The sequence below is a fragment of the Melozone crissalis genome, unplaced genomic scaffold, assembly GCF_028551555.1.
Source record: "Melozone crissalis strain CALT ecotype California unplaced genomic scaffold, PUWL_Pcris_2 ptg000033l_1, whole genome shotgun sequence".
NCBI classification, from domain to species: domain Eukaryota; kingdom Metazoa; phylum Chordata; class Aves; order Passeriformes; family Passerellidae; genus Melozone; species Melozone crissalis.
Window position 1 is genome coordinate 3,417,527 of NW_026535811.1, and position 18,372 is coordinate 3,435,898.

Sequence of the window (18,372 nt, forward strand, 5' to 3'; positions counted from 1 at the left end):
CAGCTGTTGTCTGATCCTTATTTCCAGGCATATTATTATTTTTATAGTCATAACAACAAACTACTAATTTTATTATTATCATCCTTGACTCACAAATAACAGCAACAGGATGCCTGAAGCAGCTGATCAAAATATTAAATACTAATTCTGATTAATATTCCAAAACATCTCAAATTTTGCCATAATTTCTACACTTGCGTAGCACACAATGCAGGAAGGAAGAGTTTGTATTAATTGTTGTCAGTTTCATTCACATTTTCCTTTTTTGTGCCTCCAGTTCCTTCATATTCTGCCACTTCTTATCTTAGTGTAATCAGGTGAAGAAAGTCAAGTCAAAGAATATAGAAGACATGGACCTCCAATTAATATTCCCCAAAAGATATATAAAGGAAAAAAAATACATATATAAATAAATTTCAGCCTTTTTGTGTTTCTTGTTTTACAGAAGAAATTTATCCTCAAAGCCTAAGGCTAGCCTTTTTTAGCAAATTAACAGGCAAGGACATGACTTTCTGCAGCTCCATCATTAATGTTGTTACTAGAAAACTTCCTGATCTGATTTTGGCATGTGCCAAGTTCTCCTATGGTTCAGATGGGCAGCACGCACTGGGAACCGCTGTCATCAGGCATAAGGATAAATTTTTTAGGAAGGGAGTTTAGTTTTACAGCCAAAGTCTATTCTAGGCCATTTGCCCTCAAGGCCTTGGCCTGTTTCATTTACTGATACAGATGTAGCCTAAAACCCACAAATGACACAGAACAGCAATACCACACACTGCACACAGTTGGGTATTTATCACCTGAAAGGAATAGAGACATCTGACTTCATAATGCAATACAAAAAAAAATGTATTCCTGAGCAAAAAAAAAGCTAGTGAGCTAAAAAGTGTGTTCAGAAATTGTTAAAGCTTAGCTCCACAAATATATTTTCCATTAAGTCCTCAAGATACTGTATTTGTTTAGATAACAGCACCTTGCAATGAAAATCTGTGTTACAATGGAAGGTATTCATCCCAATTTTATTTATTTTTGTTTTATTTCAAGTCAACCTCTAGGTGACATAAGCTTCTGTCACCCACAGCGTGGAATGAGAAATGAAATGAAAACCTAAACAGGCTGAAATAAAACCTGCAACCCAGAGGCTGAACTACTGTTTCAAACACTCCACTTAGTAATTCCACGTGTTGCATGCTTTGGTTTGCTTTAACCGAGTTGGAAAAAACCCCACATTTATGAAATCACACTAGGCCAGATAACCAAAATTATACATACCACTTTGAATGGTGATAAAATGCAATTACAATTCTGTAGCTTTCTCTCAGAATGAATGCTAAGTTCCCTGTGGTTTTAGAGAAAAATGACACCATTAAAAAAAAAAAACATAACAAAAGTTTCTTGTACAAAATTGTCCCAATTTACAACTTTCTGTGTTTTTCATTTCTGCAGCAGGTAAATAAAAGAAAGAAAACAAGAAAGAAAATTATATAGCCTTAAATCAAGAAGTATGAGGTCTTCCACTCTTTTTTTAACCCATCTTGAAAATTGGAATGTTTCAGGAAGAAATAGAAGATAAAATAATGAAATTTCCCTCCAGTCCCATCTTCCTTAAAAGAGCATGTCTGGAAGACTACAAGACATAGAAAGTACATTTTACACCCTTTCAACTGTTCCTAAAATATTTTCCTTGCATTTCAAACAAATTCTGTTTGTGATGGCACATAAATGCCTAACATCAAACCTTGAACGGGCTGTGACCTCTGCTCAGAAGCATCTTGTGTCTTGAATAAGGGCTTGTATTTAAAATTGACCCAGAGAAAGGAAGCTCAGCATGACATGGTGCAGATCTCCATGGTGTAAGTCCTGCTAGTCCTGGCTCTGCATTGGGGCCAACTCCTCACCCTTTTCAAAGCATCACACAAAGGTCAGGGGAGGATCTGGCTCCTCGCCAGCCACTATTTCACCTTCTGAGTCTTGTCAAGGGCATTGATAAAACAATTTGCAAAAATCACGAAGGAGGCAACATCTACATTAATTTTTTATAAAACATCCAAGTTTTTGGTTTGGTTTTTTTTTTTTCCCCCTTGTGGTTTCTCAGTCCAAATTTAATTTTGGAGGGTTTGGCTTTTTCCTCTCACAGCTATGAAGCCCACCTTGTCCACTTGAATGACAGCTGTATGTTGACATAACGGTGTGGTTATGGGAGCAAGGGTTTTAAGGGAGAATCCCAACCAATACTGTAAGATATCCACTACAAATCAAGATGCTTGAGAGTCTCACAGCATTGCAAGCACACAAAACCGCTTTCCACACATGGCCATGCTCATGAATCCTCCTAAAAAAGCCTGGCACACTGCAGGCTCAATTTTCGCTATTAGCGATCCCAGGAGGAGATGACTGGGGCATTTGCTAAGCAGTAAGAATATCTGTTGCAACTCCTTACCTGAAACACAATTTTTTTAGAAGGATCTAGAGCCTCCTGTGCCTTCCTGCTCACAGACATTTTCAGGTGACCTATGTGCTTTCAGTATCAAGGGGGTGTAACTTTTCCATCAGGAGCTTTCCTTCCTGCTTAACCGGTTTATGGCGGTGATGATTCTCTTCCCAAGGCATCCCTCAGGGAAAATTCAAGCTGCAGGGGCAATAAAAAGCTAACACCTTATCTATTCTCCTTCTCAATTTGGAAACTCAACCATACTTTTAAATTTTTTTAATATATATATATGGTGGTAGATTATCTTGCATTTTCAGTGCGAGTTTCCAACAGGCTTAAAATAACAATTCCATGAAAGGGGAAGAATTGCCTCTTAGGAAGATTTCTGCACAAGAATAGGAGGAAAAATTTTTCTCTACTCCATCTACCTGCTCCAAAAGGAGCTTCCAGCTCCAGGGGAGGGGGGCAGTACAAACCTCTGATGGCAGAGTGGCCCTCTGGCTTTGGCTCCTCAGTGTGCAGAGCTGGGAGAACACAACAGTGGAAGAACCTCTCTTATTCTGGGATATTTCCCAGGGACCACTGAGGACTTGGCTCCCTGCAAAGGGCCTGAAGAGCTGCATTAAACACAGCACTGGCCACGTCCATCTTCCACAACCTCAAAGGGCCCAGTGCCCTCCATAAAAGGGAGCAGCAGAGGCTGCTCCAGACACAACACAGAGGGAGTTCCCTCAGGGACCACTCGCCTTCACACTTCATACCATTCCTTAAAAAGTTAGAAATTGCTCCACTGAAGTGGCTTTTCAGAATTCAAGCAAAATCCCAAGGTTGCAACAGGCAAGGAAATATCCTCACAAGAGGGAGTGAGGAAGGGTAAACAAAACAGTAATTCAGTTATAAAAAGCCATGCAATAAAACTGAACAGATTAGGATAAAGCATATAAAGTTAATAATTAATAGCTGATATCTTATATCTGATAAACTGAATTTATAATTTGATAAAATTAGCACTACAGGAAAAAAGCCCTGGCCTTTAAAGCACAAAAGCTGTCAGTGATGTCAGTGTGTTTTAAAAGCAGTTAGACAAGGACAAAACTTATTTCAGTTGGTGAAAGGTGATGCATTTTCTGTCATATATTCTCCATATATTCTCTTAAAATGTCAACTTGCTCTATAAGCTATTTGGTGGCATTTATGCTGTACCATCCTCATTTCCAGTGATTACTGTGAAGTGATCCTGAGGGAGAGGAACACACCAGGTTTTAGGAGCTGCCATTTCAGAGTTTGTGCCAGTGTGGTGTTGCTTCACCTCACAGGGATTGGACACAGCTAAAGGAGGAGGAGGAGGAGGATTGGGAAAACAGGAAATACTCATGGGAAGAGCTCATGTTCCAAGCACACACAGAAGGCTGTACACACATAATAAAAACTGAGCTGAGACCTCTCTCCCCGTGGTCATTTCCACGAGAAGCCTATGAGGGTTTTTCTTGAGAAACTGAATATTTTCAGATTTTTCCCAGGCTTTTAGGAGGCTATTTCTCTGTTCCATGCTTCCCATTAAAGGAGCAGACAGGGAAGTGCTGAGTCACTTTCTAGCCTCACTCCTCCTGGAGCTGCCAAGAATTGCCTCCTCCTCTTTTGCTGGCATGTGGGACAAAATTTGCAGAGACACAGAAACCCAGACAGTCCCTGGGATGTTTCCTTCCCCTCTTTAGACACTCTCACTGCTCCACCAGCTGGCAGGAGCCGCAGCTCGCTCAGGTTAATATTAAATTAAATAATTTGATTTAGCTGTGCACGAGTGTGCTCTTTGGAGCCAGGGCTGATACAGAAAGAGCTGGCAAAGCAATCATTCCTCACCCCCAGGATGAAGCACAAGATCTTCAGCAGGTTTTACTCACAGGGTTGCTTCACAGGCAGTGTGGAGTTTCTGAAACAGCACTCTTCCCTTTGGAGCCTGCAGGCTTCCAGTAATAACAGGCTTGCAAAGGGAATGCAGCAAAGTGTTTTAGCAATCCGTGGGGATGGAAAACTGGCTGAACAGAGAGCCAGTGAGGAAACTGCTCCGTTTCATAAGAAACCCATCCTCTGTGCTCCTATTCTCCAGTGCCACCTACTGTCACTTCCCAAAACTGTGAGGCAGGAACAGAGATCGCTGTGTCCGAGCTTTATAATTTTATCCATCACCATCCCTGACAAGTATGGTCCCTCTCAGAAAGCTGTTCTTTGTGGGAAAGACTGATGATTCTCCAGGTCCTGCTTCTCCTGGGGCAGCACTCCAAAGTACTGCTGCACCAAAGGGATGGCAAAGTGTCAGCAAAACTACAGAGATACATCAGGGCTTTTCAATGTGCTGGCAAAAAATAAATAAATGCCAGGATGTTGTGTTTAACCAGCAGATGAACAAGAATACTGGTTAAATACAAAAAAATTAAAAAGAGGTTGTTTTGTATTACAGGCTCCTTTTTCTTTCTCACAAGTTTCATCAAGCAGGGGTTGTGCCCTCCTACCTGTTTAGTAAAACCCAGCAGAGCAGATGCTGCTGGGCAAAGAAAATAAAAGTTGCAACGGACACACAGGTTGAGTCATTACAATGATTCATCAGTGAAGGAGACATTTGTTGGAAAGGGCAAGGAGGACTTTTCAGTTCTGAAAACACTCCTCACCCTCTGTTTACTCACACAGAACACGAAAGGGAAAGGACGGGGAGGAAGGAGGGGGCGGGGAGGGAGCAAAGTTCCAATTTTCTAAGAAGAAAAAACTGAAAAAAAAAAAGTTGAACATAAAAAACATTTTCACAGGCTCTGCTGCCACCTCCATCTAATACACAAAGTTACTAAGTTACCAACACCCTCCTGAGGTTTGAAATAGGCTCTTGTGAAAGATCAACCTCCACAGCCTGCGCACACTGACTGCACAGCTAGCTAGGACTAAATGTAGCCCACAGAATTTAATCTCTCCTTTTATTTGAACATCTTTTGTACTTTGATCCTCTGAAAGGAACAGCGCCCTTCAACAGCCTTCTTCCTGGCAGAAACAATTACTCTGGCTGAAAAAAAAATTAAATAATCAAATAAATCTCTGAAAAAAATAAGGTGCTGGAATGGAGAACAGTCTTAATGTATATTAAATATGCAGCTGAAATACGTCAAGCAGGCAATTTATTACATGTATGCACACAGATACACACACACATATATGAAGGTTTATATTTGTGTATCTAAACACATGCATATGCATACAAGTATAAATATGTGTACACTTACATACATAGATCTCTCTATAAAAGCCTAAAATAGGTATATACATAGAAACACCTATTAAATGCTAAGGGACCCAAGAAGAGAGCTTAAATTACTCAGAAAAGAAATCAACCTACAAGTTCCAGCTCAAAGTCAAAAATCCTGAAGCTGACAAGTGCTTAAAGCCAAAGCTCTTGCTCATAAGGCTTCATAAATTTCACTTTTTTCCCTTCCATTTCTCTTACCTTCTCTGTTTTTTCCACCCTTTTCCTGTGCTATTCTTCCTCTCTTCCCACTCCAGTGTGCCTGCTCAGTGGCTTTCTGGGAAACTGGCTTTGTCATTCCAGGGTGCTCAACAGGGTTTGTTGACCTTCTAGAAACTGTTCACACCACAGACTGTACAAAGATAAAAACAGTCCTGTGTTTTCCACTGGCACACTGGTGAGATATGTTGTGTTTAAGCAGAAGATAAATAAGAATATTGGTTTGAAAAAAATAAAATGCTTGGGCCTTCTGCAAGGCTGCCAGAGCAGAAGGAGGGCAAAGAGCCCCCCAAAGGACAGAGCTCAACCACCCACTCTGGCAGACCAGAGCTCTACTGCCTTCACCAAAAAAATAATAATTCTTTACACATAAGAGCATCTCTATTTGCAATACTGCCCATATTGCGGTATTACAGCAGCTTAAATAATATAATTCTCCCTGAATTCTCCCTGAACTTCTTGCACATGGTCAGCTTCTCATATCTTTCTTCTGACTTTAATTTGACTGTCATAATTGCTCATAAGACAATCGAAACTGCTCCTTAAAAAAACCAAAGTAACACAAAAAACCAAACATATGGCTTTAATAAAAAAAAAAGTTTGTGGGTGTATACATAATTTTTAAACCAACTGAACAGCATTCCTTATATGCAATTCAGGATATAAAGCATCTGCTTAGATAGCTAATTTGGCTGCATACTTAGGTTGCCTGTGCATGTCAGCAAAGCATTCATTACTGTTTTCATTACAACTTTACCTGCAGTGTGAAAGCCAACAATAATTTACTTAACTTTTAACATAAATAATGCAAAGGAATGGCTTACCTGCAATAAAACATATTTCTGCAAACTCCTGTGTGGAAATCAGGCTCACAGCAGCGCTCCACCACAATTGGACTGGCTGGCAAAGAGGCACTTGCAGAGGTGAGAATACAGCTTCATCTGTCACCCCAAAGAACCTTCACCACCTATGGGACACACACACACATTATTCTAAAACAGCAAATGCTCTCTGCTGTGTCAGGCTCCTGGTGGTCCAACTATTGATGGTTTTGTGTATATGAGCCAGGAGGGCAGCAAGAAATAAATTAATTCATAGTGCGTCCAGAATTGAACAGGTGAGGTGCATTCCCTGGAGTTGGAGACTCACACTGTGGCACTCCTGCAGTGATGAACATCCACCTTCCTCCATATCCATTCCTCTGGCTGCCCTAGGTGATTTGAGACCATGCCAGGGGGCTCAGAGGCCTTGGCACAGAGTCACAAACACCTGTGCCTTTGATTTTAGCCCATGGAAACAATTCCCAACTTTGTGTGAGGAGTTACAAGCCACAAGGGTTTGAATAGAATGATAGTGAATTTGTCACAGGGTGAAAAAGTAGAATTTTGGGGATTTAGAATGGGGGTTCAAGAGGCAAGATGGAAGAATCTGGGCATGTCCTGTCCTACTTCTTGTCCTTCATCTTTTGCTGTGATGGTGGCACTTTTGGATTGGTTTAGAGCAGAGACAGACTGTCTAACATAGGTGATAGATATTGCAAATTATTGTAAATAAAGTACATGTAGTTCTTAGTATAAAAAGCCAACACCACCCCAAGGGCAGGGACTGTGCCACAACCCAAACTGCTGGACAGATCTCAGCAGGTCAGAGAAAGAATGTGTTAGATAAGAGAAAATAAAAAACCTTGAAAAGCAGAACCGACAAATCTCGACTTCTTTTTTTAGGGGCTGGGAAAAAAGACTTTCTAATACCTCAGTGGTCATCTCAACCACAGAAACCTGAGACAAAGACACTCATCCCACTGCAGCAGCCACCACCTGGATTTGTGCTCTGTCCTGCACTGTTCTGGGCAGACATGAGCACTGACTGCAGGGAATGCTCCCAGAGCTTCCTGGCTCTTTCCCTTGCCCCAGTAACTCTGGTGAAGATTGTGTCTCCTCCTCTCCATGTTTATGGAGTCAGTGCAGGTGATTTTGAAAGCATGCATGATATAATAAAAACAGTTTGAAGCCTTCTGAAAATGGAGCGTTGTCTGTATTATGACCATCTTGGTCATGAGACATTTCCACCCATTCCACAGACCTTGAAGAACCGTCATTCAAAGAGCTCAACAGTCTCTGCACAGTCAGTAATTCCTGGTGGTTTTGGGTGGGGGTAATTTCTACAAAAGAAACAAATAAAAACATCCATCACCGTGGCCTGGAAGGTGGCCCAAATCACCTGCACTGAGCCCATGAACATGGAGAGGAGGAGACACAATCTTCACCAGAGTTACTGGGGTGAGTGAAAGAGGCAGGAAGCTCTGGGAGCATTCCCTGCACTCAGTGCTCATGTCCTGTCACCCCTGCCCCACCAGTCTGTGCACAGCTCATTTCACCCTCCCTTGTGGCTCATGCAAAGCAAGAAACCTCAGTTGAGAAGAAGCTTTAGGCCAGGGGTGCTGACCCTGTTATGAACAGCTACATCCCAAGCAGCTCAACCATCTCCTCCTTTCCCCAGCAGGTGCTGACCTTGCCAGACCCACCTGATCCCGAAGTAGGGGAACACGTCACTGCTCCTTCCAGTTCTGGCAGTGTGGGAGCTGTCCTGATGTCCCAGACACCTGACTGCAGACAAACCTGCTCCATTCAGGTCAAACATGACCCTGGGCTGTGCCTGAAAGCAAATGAACACACAACTCTCTGCCATTTCAGGTCTCATTAAGGGCTGCTTGGGTGGTTTTGAGGAGGAGGGGACAGAAATTTCGGGATATAAAACAAGACATCTGACCCTGTAGGTTGGGAGCTGAAGAAAAATACCAAAAAACAACAAAAGAAACATGAGAAAACTTAAATGCACTTGGCATTCAGGTGCTGAGGTGTCATCTCAGGCTGTGCTCAGGCCTCCAGGACTTGGTCTAAAATAAGATATCTGTTGTTCCACAGCAACATGCCCTTCCTTTGGGGTGTAGTGTCACAGCAGGTTATGGTCACTGAAACTTGAGATTCCAAGCATGATTTACCTTGATCTTAAACCAAACCTCACCCAAAGGGCTCTTTGAACATCTGCACTTCCTTGTGAGGGCCTCAATTAACTGTGCAATGTCTGCATTATAGCACTGAGTCCTGGAAAAATCCAGACCCCCCAGATGAGGCTGGAGCCCACCCATAATAGACAGAACACTCATCATGCATTGTTAGTGTCTGCTGCAGCCCAGGAACAGCTCCCCATCCTTCACTTGGCTGATCTACTTTCATGCCCTTGATTCAAATGGAGTTATGCAAACTTCATGTTTGCTATCAGGCTATGAAGAAGCCTATTGTAACCACGATATGCTTTTCTTAGATGTAAATGTACATGCAAAATAGAAAGAGCTTTGATACTGAGATTTTTTTCCCCCTGAGGTTCAAGTATTTTATCATTTTAATAATTCCATTTTCCTGATGCACTCATTTTTAGAACATCTTTTGTATTAGCTCAGAGTATTATAATTCCTTCAGAATTCCTCTGGAGGGCACTATTACCATAACTATACAATTAGCTACAGCTGGATGTAATAGAGATAAACACTAAATAGCCTTGCTGGCAGGAGGCAGTGTGTCTTTTAACCCAGACAGCTTCTTTACTGCTGCCTGGCTTGTTGCTCTGCTTTAGGGAGTATAGGAAACCTTAGTTACAAACAAGAAGAGAATTTAGAAATTGTAACTGTTGGAAGCTTGTCTTGCCAAAAAGGTGCCGTGGATTTGTCTGTTTGTTTTTCCTCCTATCATTATCTCTGTTAGCAAGTACTAGAATTTGGTATAACCACTTAAAGGCTTTGTAAAAGTGATATTTCCCAAGACACAGGATGATTTGTGATATTTGGGGAGGGATGGAGGAGCTGATAACTTGTGGACTCTTCCTGCTCGTGTGAGATCTGTGATCCAGTCTCTTTCCCCTCCCAGTGCAGAGCCAAGGTCATCCATTCCTCCAGGATTTAGAAAAGCCAGCACAACAAAGTGAGGGAAGGGTAATATTTTGGAGCCAAGAAAGACATCAGGACACACCAGAGTTTCTTAGAGGATGCCCTTTTTTTTTTTTTTTCTTTTTGTCAGAACTGAGCAGGTGTGATTATGCCAAATTCTAGTACTTGCTAACAAAGATAATGATAGGGAGAAAAAACCAAGCAAACAAATCCACAGCACCTTTTTGCAAAACAAACTTCTACAATTATATTTTCTAAATTCTCTTCTCCTTTGTGACTGAGCTTTCCCATACTCCCTAAAGCAGAGTAGCAACCCAGAAGTGAACGCTGCAGCTCACAGGAAAACTTTTTTGATGCAGGAATAAATTCTTGAGAGCTTGGAAAGGTCAACTTGAAAATCTGTCTGATCCGGCTGCCCTCTTGTGAGCACGGAGTAGATTGCAAGATATTTCACCAGAGTGCCTGAGATTGCCTGAGCCAAAACCAGAGATGAGCTGCAATCATCACAACCCAAGAGTTCTGGCTTGGGTAGGATTATTCCCTTCTGCATTTTCTGGGAAGCATCATAGTTAGGTAGAGAAAGAAATCTTTTTTTTACTTTGATTTTACTACTTTCCCCATGTTCTTTTTTCTTTTATCTTGCACAGATAGTTGGTTCATCTATTTCCCAATTGGAACAGAAATTGTTCGAGTGGGTGAAATGCTTGTGTGAGACTTATGAGGGTCTTAGGATATCATATAATGTAGGAAAAAAAATATACTGATACACTCTGGTTTTGATTAGGCCATCAAACAAAGCAAAGAAGGAAGGGTATATTTCAGTTATGGTAGAAATAATGTACAACAATCTGCTATTACTGAGGAAGAATCAGCAAAATGAAAAAAAAAAAGCCAAAAGCAACAGCAACAACAAAAACCCATAACAAAAAAACAAAGGAAAAAACAAGGAGAAACCCTCCCCCCCCCCCAAAAAAAAAAAAAAAAAAAAAAAACAACAACCCAGAATAAAATCTATTAGAATAAAAATAAATAGAAGGTTTGAGTTAAGTTGTTGTGAACTTAAGTTTGGATCTGCATTGGTGTTTTCAATTAGTAAAAAATCATCTTTGCTCACTTTCATTGATTCCTTCCACATTTCAGCCTGAATTCTCATTTATTAATTATCCCCCAATTCAAAGACAGTCCCCGTATCTGTGTTTTGCTTCAGGATCTTTCCTCCTTCACAATACCTGCATTGCCACACTGAACACTCACAGTTTCTCCTCTTAATCACTCCCCTCCAACAGCAACTGAAGCATTTTGGTTTAGATTAAAAGATTTTTAAAAGCATAAAAACAAACGACACAAACTTTGCAAATAGATGTAAGAGAGAGAAAAGGAAAAAAAAGAAAAGCTAGGTCAGATTTTGGCTAGCCCAACCTTGACATTGTCCTTTTAAAGCACTCCCCAGGCAGCTTTAACTTTTGCAAGCAGCCTCTCACCCCAGGGCCCAGTCAGGCTGGCAGGATGGCAGAGGTCAGCATTTCACATGAATGAACAATTTCTCTGATATCCAAGGCAAGCATTCAGCGCCCTCTCTCTCTTTTCACCTGTCCTTTAAAGTTTAAACTGAGACTGTCACTGTGCACAATGCAAGGAAAATCCCTCTTTGCATTAACCCTTTGAACCCTCAGGACAGGAGTGATACCCTGAGTTTGGAATGGAGACAGAGGCACAGGACTCCTCTTTCTGTCCCCCCTTTTTTTCCCATCTGTCACTGTCATATTTATGGAAAAATCCCTTCACCAGGATTTCTTCTCCTGGGAAGCTTCAGCTTCTCCATGTTTTGCTGCTTTGGAATGGGATTTGGAGACTTCTTTACCCAGTATGTGAACTGTTTTTAATTAATGGCCAATCACAGCCAGCTGTGTCAGATTCTCTGAGTCTGTCACGAGCTTTCATTATCATTCCTTTTCTGGCCTTCTGATGGCTCCTTTCTCTTTCTTTAGTGTGGTTTCAGTATATTAATATAACATGATATGATAACATAACCTGATATGATAACATCACATAACACAACATAACCATAACACGATAATATAATATAATATGATAATATAATATGATAGGACAATATAATACAATAAAATAATAAAATAAAAATATAAAATAAAATAAATTAGAAAAAGAAATTAAAAATAAAAGACATTAAAGTCCAAATAAAAACAAAATTAAATTAAAATAAATAAAACAAAAAATTCAAAAAATAAGATAAAATAAAAATAACAAAATAAAGTAAAAACAAATTAAAAACAAATTAAAATAAAAATAAATAAAATTTTAAAATAAAAATAAAATACTAATTTAATAAATAAAAATAAATCAAATAAATAAAAATAAAAAATAAAATAGAATAAAAAATAAAATAGAAATAAAATAGAAACAAAATAAAATACATAATAAAATATATAAAATATAATAAAATAAAATAAAAAATAGAAAATAAAAATTAAAATACACTAAAATATAATATACCAAAATATACTATAATGTAATATATCAGCATTCTAAGAACTTGGAGTCAATTCTCATCTCTCACCTTGTCCTGGGGTCCCTCACAACAACATCTCAACAATTAATAAATTAATCACCACACCCATCCATGTAATTTCCCCTGCAAACAAACCTCTCATTGCCTCTCTAACTCAACCACCAGAATCCTACAGAGCATTCCACGTGTGAGCACACGCTCACAGGTGCAGTACCCAAATTCACTTTTGGGATCGAACATTTCTTCTGCCTCAAATGTGACTGGCCCTTCCCATCAAGGCACCAAGGAATTCACAGAAATCTTCACAAACTCAAAGGGGCTCACAGTGCTCACACATCTACAGGCCTCAATCAAAAATGTAACTCTTTGCTCCTAAAATCCAGGAAACAAGCATCTTACCTGTTCTTAGCTGAATGATCCAAATGGGTGTGGAAGCAGAGTTATCTGCCCAAATTCTCTGCACAGCTCTTAGAATGTAACCTCTGCGACTTTGGTTCCAGCTCAGTGTTGAGGTAAACTGGAAAGGAGAAAGCAGAGGGAATTCTGGGTTAGGAAACCTGCACTGGCTTTGATGTGCTGTCACATAAACAGTCAACTTCTGCACTCCCAAAATTCCAAACTCAGATCCCATTTCTCTGGGTTAGGCTAGCTCTGCTTCAAAGTGGTGTGCAATTTTTCATGGCAAAAAACCCACCAAAAACATCCAGAAACAAATCTCTGGGCACCTATTACATACAAAATAATGATCCAACAAGTTTTGATGCACAGGTTAGACAGATTAAGAAGGCTAAGAAAATAGTGAAAGAGAAGTTTGGAATTCACTGACTACTTTACAGCATTTAGGACAGCCATAAGATAATTTTGTGGTCCCTGGAGCCACATGCTGCTGTCTGCCACTTCAAGTTCCCCACACAAGAAGTGCACACAGAAGGCCATCAACTGAGTAGAAACTGTGGCTGTGAAACAAACCCATTGCTCCTGAGTTCCAGATTTCCCTAAGAGCCATTGTGGTCACTGCTTTTGCACCCAAAGAGAAGATTTAAGCAGATAAAATTATCAAAGCACCATGAGACCTGAATTTATGACAAGAAAGGATGAAGAAATTCTGAATTTCTGAGCACCCAATACACCTAATATTTTTGAAGGTTGGGTAGCTAAAATGCTGAAATGTGCAGGATTAAGCATAAATCTGAGATTTCATTGCACAGAACACCACTTTGGCTTTTCCAGGCAGGAGACTGCAGCTGGGTAGACTACAGCCAAGCATTGGATATGCATCTGTTTGGACAAATACACCAAAAGACAAAACATGGAATAGGGCATGGTGTCCCTTTTAGATAACAAGAGAGAAGCTTAAATCACCCTGATGCTGATAAGCCTATAGAGGCACCAGAAAAAAACACAAAAAAATAAAACAAAACCAAAACCCCACCCAAACTATCTTGCGTTGTATTCTTATTTTATTCAAACATTTCTGTGTTCTTGTCACTCTGCTCTTTCCCCCACATCTGAACTGATAAACTCCATGAACTTCAGAACCCCTTCAGGAAGAGCTGTGAGGTTTCAGGGCCTCCTTGTTCCTTTATTTGTCAAAAGGCAAAAGCTTGTGATCCACCCACATCTCTGATGGGAGAATTCCCTGGAGCCTGGCCTGGAGGGGCTGTTGCCTCAGTGAATTCAATTTTTTCAGGGTATTAAAAACTGAGAAAGTAAAACAGATGACAGGCACTGAGGGTGGAATTTTATCTCCAGAGGATTTTAATGGGGCTTTGTGCCACTGTCTTCAGACAGGCCAGGATTTCACCCCTGCTTCAGGGAGCAGAGCAGAAAAATGCTACACAAAATTTAAACACTTCTTTTGTAAGGCTGAGTTTGGTAGTAAAATTCAAATTACAATACTGACTTCTCCTGAAAACACTTCTGACATACGAAAAGTTTTTTGATCCTCTGTCTTATCCTCAGAGAAGAAAATGAGGAGAAATGTAGAAGATTTTTGCATTTAATTTCAACTCACATATAATTTCATTTTTCTGAATATTTTACCTTGATCTCAGTGGCATGCTTAGCATATTAAGATATAGGCTGTCTTAACACTGCCAAGATGTGGGGAAGAAGGGAAATTAGGAAAGAAAGGGCAACAAATAAACCAGGCAAAGCCATGTGGCAATGGATCAAAAAATCCCAAGCAAAGAACAGCAAATAAGGATGGGAGCAAAGGAGAAAGTCATCAAAGGGCAGAAGAGAATGGAAAGAGAAATAAGCAGAGGAAGGAAGGCATTATCTAAAGCAGAAGGGCAATAGAAGCAAAAAAAATAACAATGAAAAAAAAAAAAACCCAGAAAGACACCACAGAAATTGAAAACAAAGCAAACAGATGAATTATGAAAACAGCATATGGAGAGGAATAAGGGAAGCAAAGGAGCTGAAGCTGGGAAAGAGAACAGAAGGACACCTTCTCCTCTGGGAATACATTTAGTTGCAATCAGGAGGTGACTGCCCTTAGAGGACTAAATTCCCTTAAGGGAATTAAGGGGAAAGAGCCCCACACTGCCCCAGCCCCACAGAGCAGCACAGCTCCTGAGGAACTCCAGTGCAAGCTGCCCTTCAATGCTCTTACACTCCCTCTGGGTTGGCAGGGTTTCCCTTCTGTGCTCTTCTCCAACATTTCTGCCAACCTCTCTTCACCTCCTGAGCTGTCTCCTTCCTGTTTCTCCCTCTGCACCTTTTTTTTCTGGATATTTTGCACCTTGACCCAAAAGGACAACTGTAATGAGTGCTTGTTTCCATCCAGCAGTGACTGAATGAAGGATGGCAGCATGTCCACAGAAAATACAGAACCATTCTAAGGGAAGCAAAGTGCACCAAAACAAAACCAAAACAAACAAAAAAAAAAGGTAAAAAAAAAAAGTTCAGTGCAATTCAATACTTTGAAGGAAGTTCAGTGAACTGCTTCTGCACAGCAAGACCTTAAGCAAGAATTCTTCCTGGTCCATTTTTGGCTGTAAAGAAAGGGAAGCAAAGCAGATTTGGAGTAGTAATGAAGCACTTCAAGAATTAATTCATGGTGTGGTGGATTCATGGTGAACGCAATGCTGTTAAATGCCATTTATTGGAGCTCCTGATTAGCAGCCATCCTGTAAAACCAGGGCCAAGACCATGGCACTTGGTTTGGGATTTTGGGCTGAGCAATGCTCTATCAGCTGATGCCCTGTACTAAAGCAGCTTTAACTTTCACACTGGGTTTGGTTCATAACAGGTGGATTTGAGGGGCAGCAGTGGAGCTAATTAAGACTTTGTTTCCTCCTTGAATAAAGCCCTGATTGGGGTGGCTCATGCTGGGACTCTGCACAACATGGGTAATGCTCTCTGTGTCAGTGACATCTGTTACAGATAAAATTGATGTCTCCCCATCTGAAAGCAGCTTTATAAATAGAATAAAGTCTGTTTCTCTCACTGGCCAGAGCTCTGGGAGGACACGAAGAATCAGCTTGGTCATGGGCAAACTTGCACCATTCTCATGGTGAGTGCTCCTGGATGGAGACAACTTCACATTTTCCAATTTATCTCTGTTCTCTGACTACATTCTTAATCTTTCAAATCTAAAACTTTTGTTAGAGTATAGAACTTGCTAGACTACTTATTCCAGCACAAAAGTTCTTAAGTTCTGTGATGGCTTTCTTAGTCAAAAAGCCAAACCAATCAACCAAAAATGTAACAAACAAAATGTAAAAATGTAAACAAAATGTAAAAAACAAAAAACCCCAAAATGAACCTAACAAAAAATGTAGCAAAAAAACTCTAAAATGTAAGCAAAGGGCAAACAAACAAAATGTAAAAAAACCCCAAACCAACCAACCAACCAAAAATGTAACAAACAAAATGTAAAAATGTAAACCAAGTGCAAAAACCAAACAAAATGTAAAAAATATAAAACCAAACCAACCAACAATGTAACAAACAAGCAAAATGTAAATACCCCACAAACCAACCAAACAAAAATGTAACAAACAAAATCCAACCCAAGGAAAAAAAGCATCCCAGATGATGATTACATTGAGGCAGAGTGTGAATCAGCAATGCACTGTATTATTCTGGAGGACTTTAAAAAGAGCAAACAAGGAAACAAAAGCATGTAGAAAAATACTTTTGAGCACTTTCACATGAAACAAACATTTCCCCAAAATGGAAACCAGAAAAGGACTGCAGTCCTGACCGTGGAAGTCAGGATTAAACAGGAGAAAACTCAGGCAAGTGAAAAATCACAAGCACGATGTGTAAAATATTCTGACAGCTGGACAAAAAGGAAGCCCCACTGCTCCAAGTGCAAGGAGAGAGTCCAGCTGTGCAAGCAGAGCTTTGCAAATCGCCTGGCAGGGATGAGCAGCGACCAGCTTTCCCCACAAAGGAGGTGGAAATGCAGCATCCACCCACACTCATTTCTGTCCTTGTGCTGCTGGAGCTGCCCAGCTGGCCCACTCGTGGCCCCTGAGCTGAACACTCATCACACTGTAAGCTCTGGAAATATTGCAGTTTTTCCAGTTAAAACATTCCAGGCAAGCATCAAAGCAATGGGCAAAGGGAACTGCTAAGCATGAAAAGCAATCATTGCTAAAAGCGTAACTTAGAGCAGAGGAGGGGGTGGGCTTTAAACATCAGGGATTACAGACTTTAAATTCAAGTAAAAAAGGACTTGAATAACTATCATCTTCATACATCTTTATACTCCATTATATCTACATATAATTCAAAGGACATCTCCTCAGTAAATGCTGTGCCAATCAAACTTACTGTGGACTGCTCTCAGTGTTCCTCAGAAAAAACAATGGACATGCAGGAAAATATTCTCCCTTCTCTTCCAAGCTCTCCTGACCATAAGCAAGTTTCTTCTTGCACACCCACATTTCAAATTTACCACTTGCCAAGCCTGGACAAGCATGCAAGCCACACACAGTGAGATGTGTGCTCTGAAAAGTGAAAGCTACTGTGGCAGTGCAATTCTTTTCTGCAGAAAAGCCTCACTGGTGTCTAACAAATGTGCTTAAACAAACACACATAAAATGCACATAGGATAGATCTGGCTTTTTAAAATTCTGGTAAAAAAAATCCTACAACTTTGGAATCCACTGTCAATTCAGTAACAGCAGTTTAAGCTCTTTTAAAAGTTATCATGAGAGCTGAAAGAGGAAGCAAAGTGTTCACAGCCCAACTCTCCACAGCACCAAACAGATGCCTGAAACAAGCTTTTCTGTTGCAGAAATAATCATCAGTGCTTAACAAACAAAGAGGCTACAAGGTCAGCAAAGCACTTCAGGGCACTCCATCCCTGCAGAGAGCACTGAGGTCAACAGCTTGGACACTTTCCTAAAAGTATGAATATTCCTCAGCTCTTCTGCTGAATAGGGATGAGCTGGTCCCCCATCCAGCAATCCATTACGGTGACAAAGTGGCTCTTAGTATGCCCAGCAACATGTGTGACAGCAGCAAGTGTTGAGCAGCAGCCAAATTCTGTCTGGGAGAGATAAAATCAGATCCAGGGGGCTAATAAGATAAGGATCAGTGCTCTGTGTACATCCATCCATTCATCAGAGCACTGATTTGAGTACAGGGAGAAAAAAAGAAAGGTTATAAGGAAAAAGGAAAGGATGGGATGGGGAGAATAATCTTCCTGAAATGTTATTTATGTTTCAGAAATTTTGTGAGGACATCGAGTAGGTGCTGTCATTGTCAGTAATGTTTTTCTGAGGAAGAAGCTGTGTTGAATTCAAGTTATTTACTGCCTTTTACTCAAGTTCCATTCTGCAGCAGAGTGCTTCCACAAGAGCTGCAAATTTATAATTGTAAATAAGACATTCTCTGTCACATATTGTACATATTCCCCATTTTTTCACTGTAAATTCCTTAAGGCAGAGACCATTATTAATGCTAAATACATTAAAATTCAAGTAGAATAGCAGAGAGGAAAA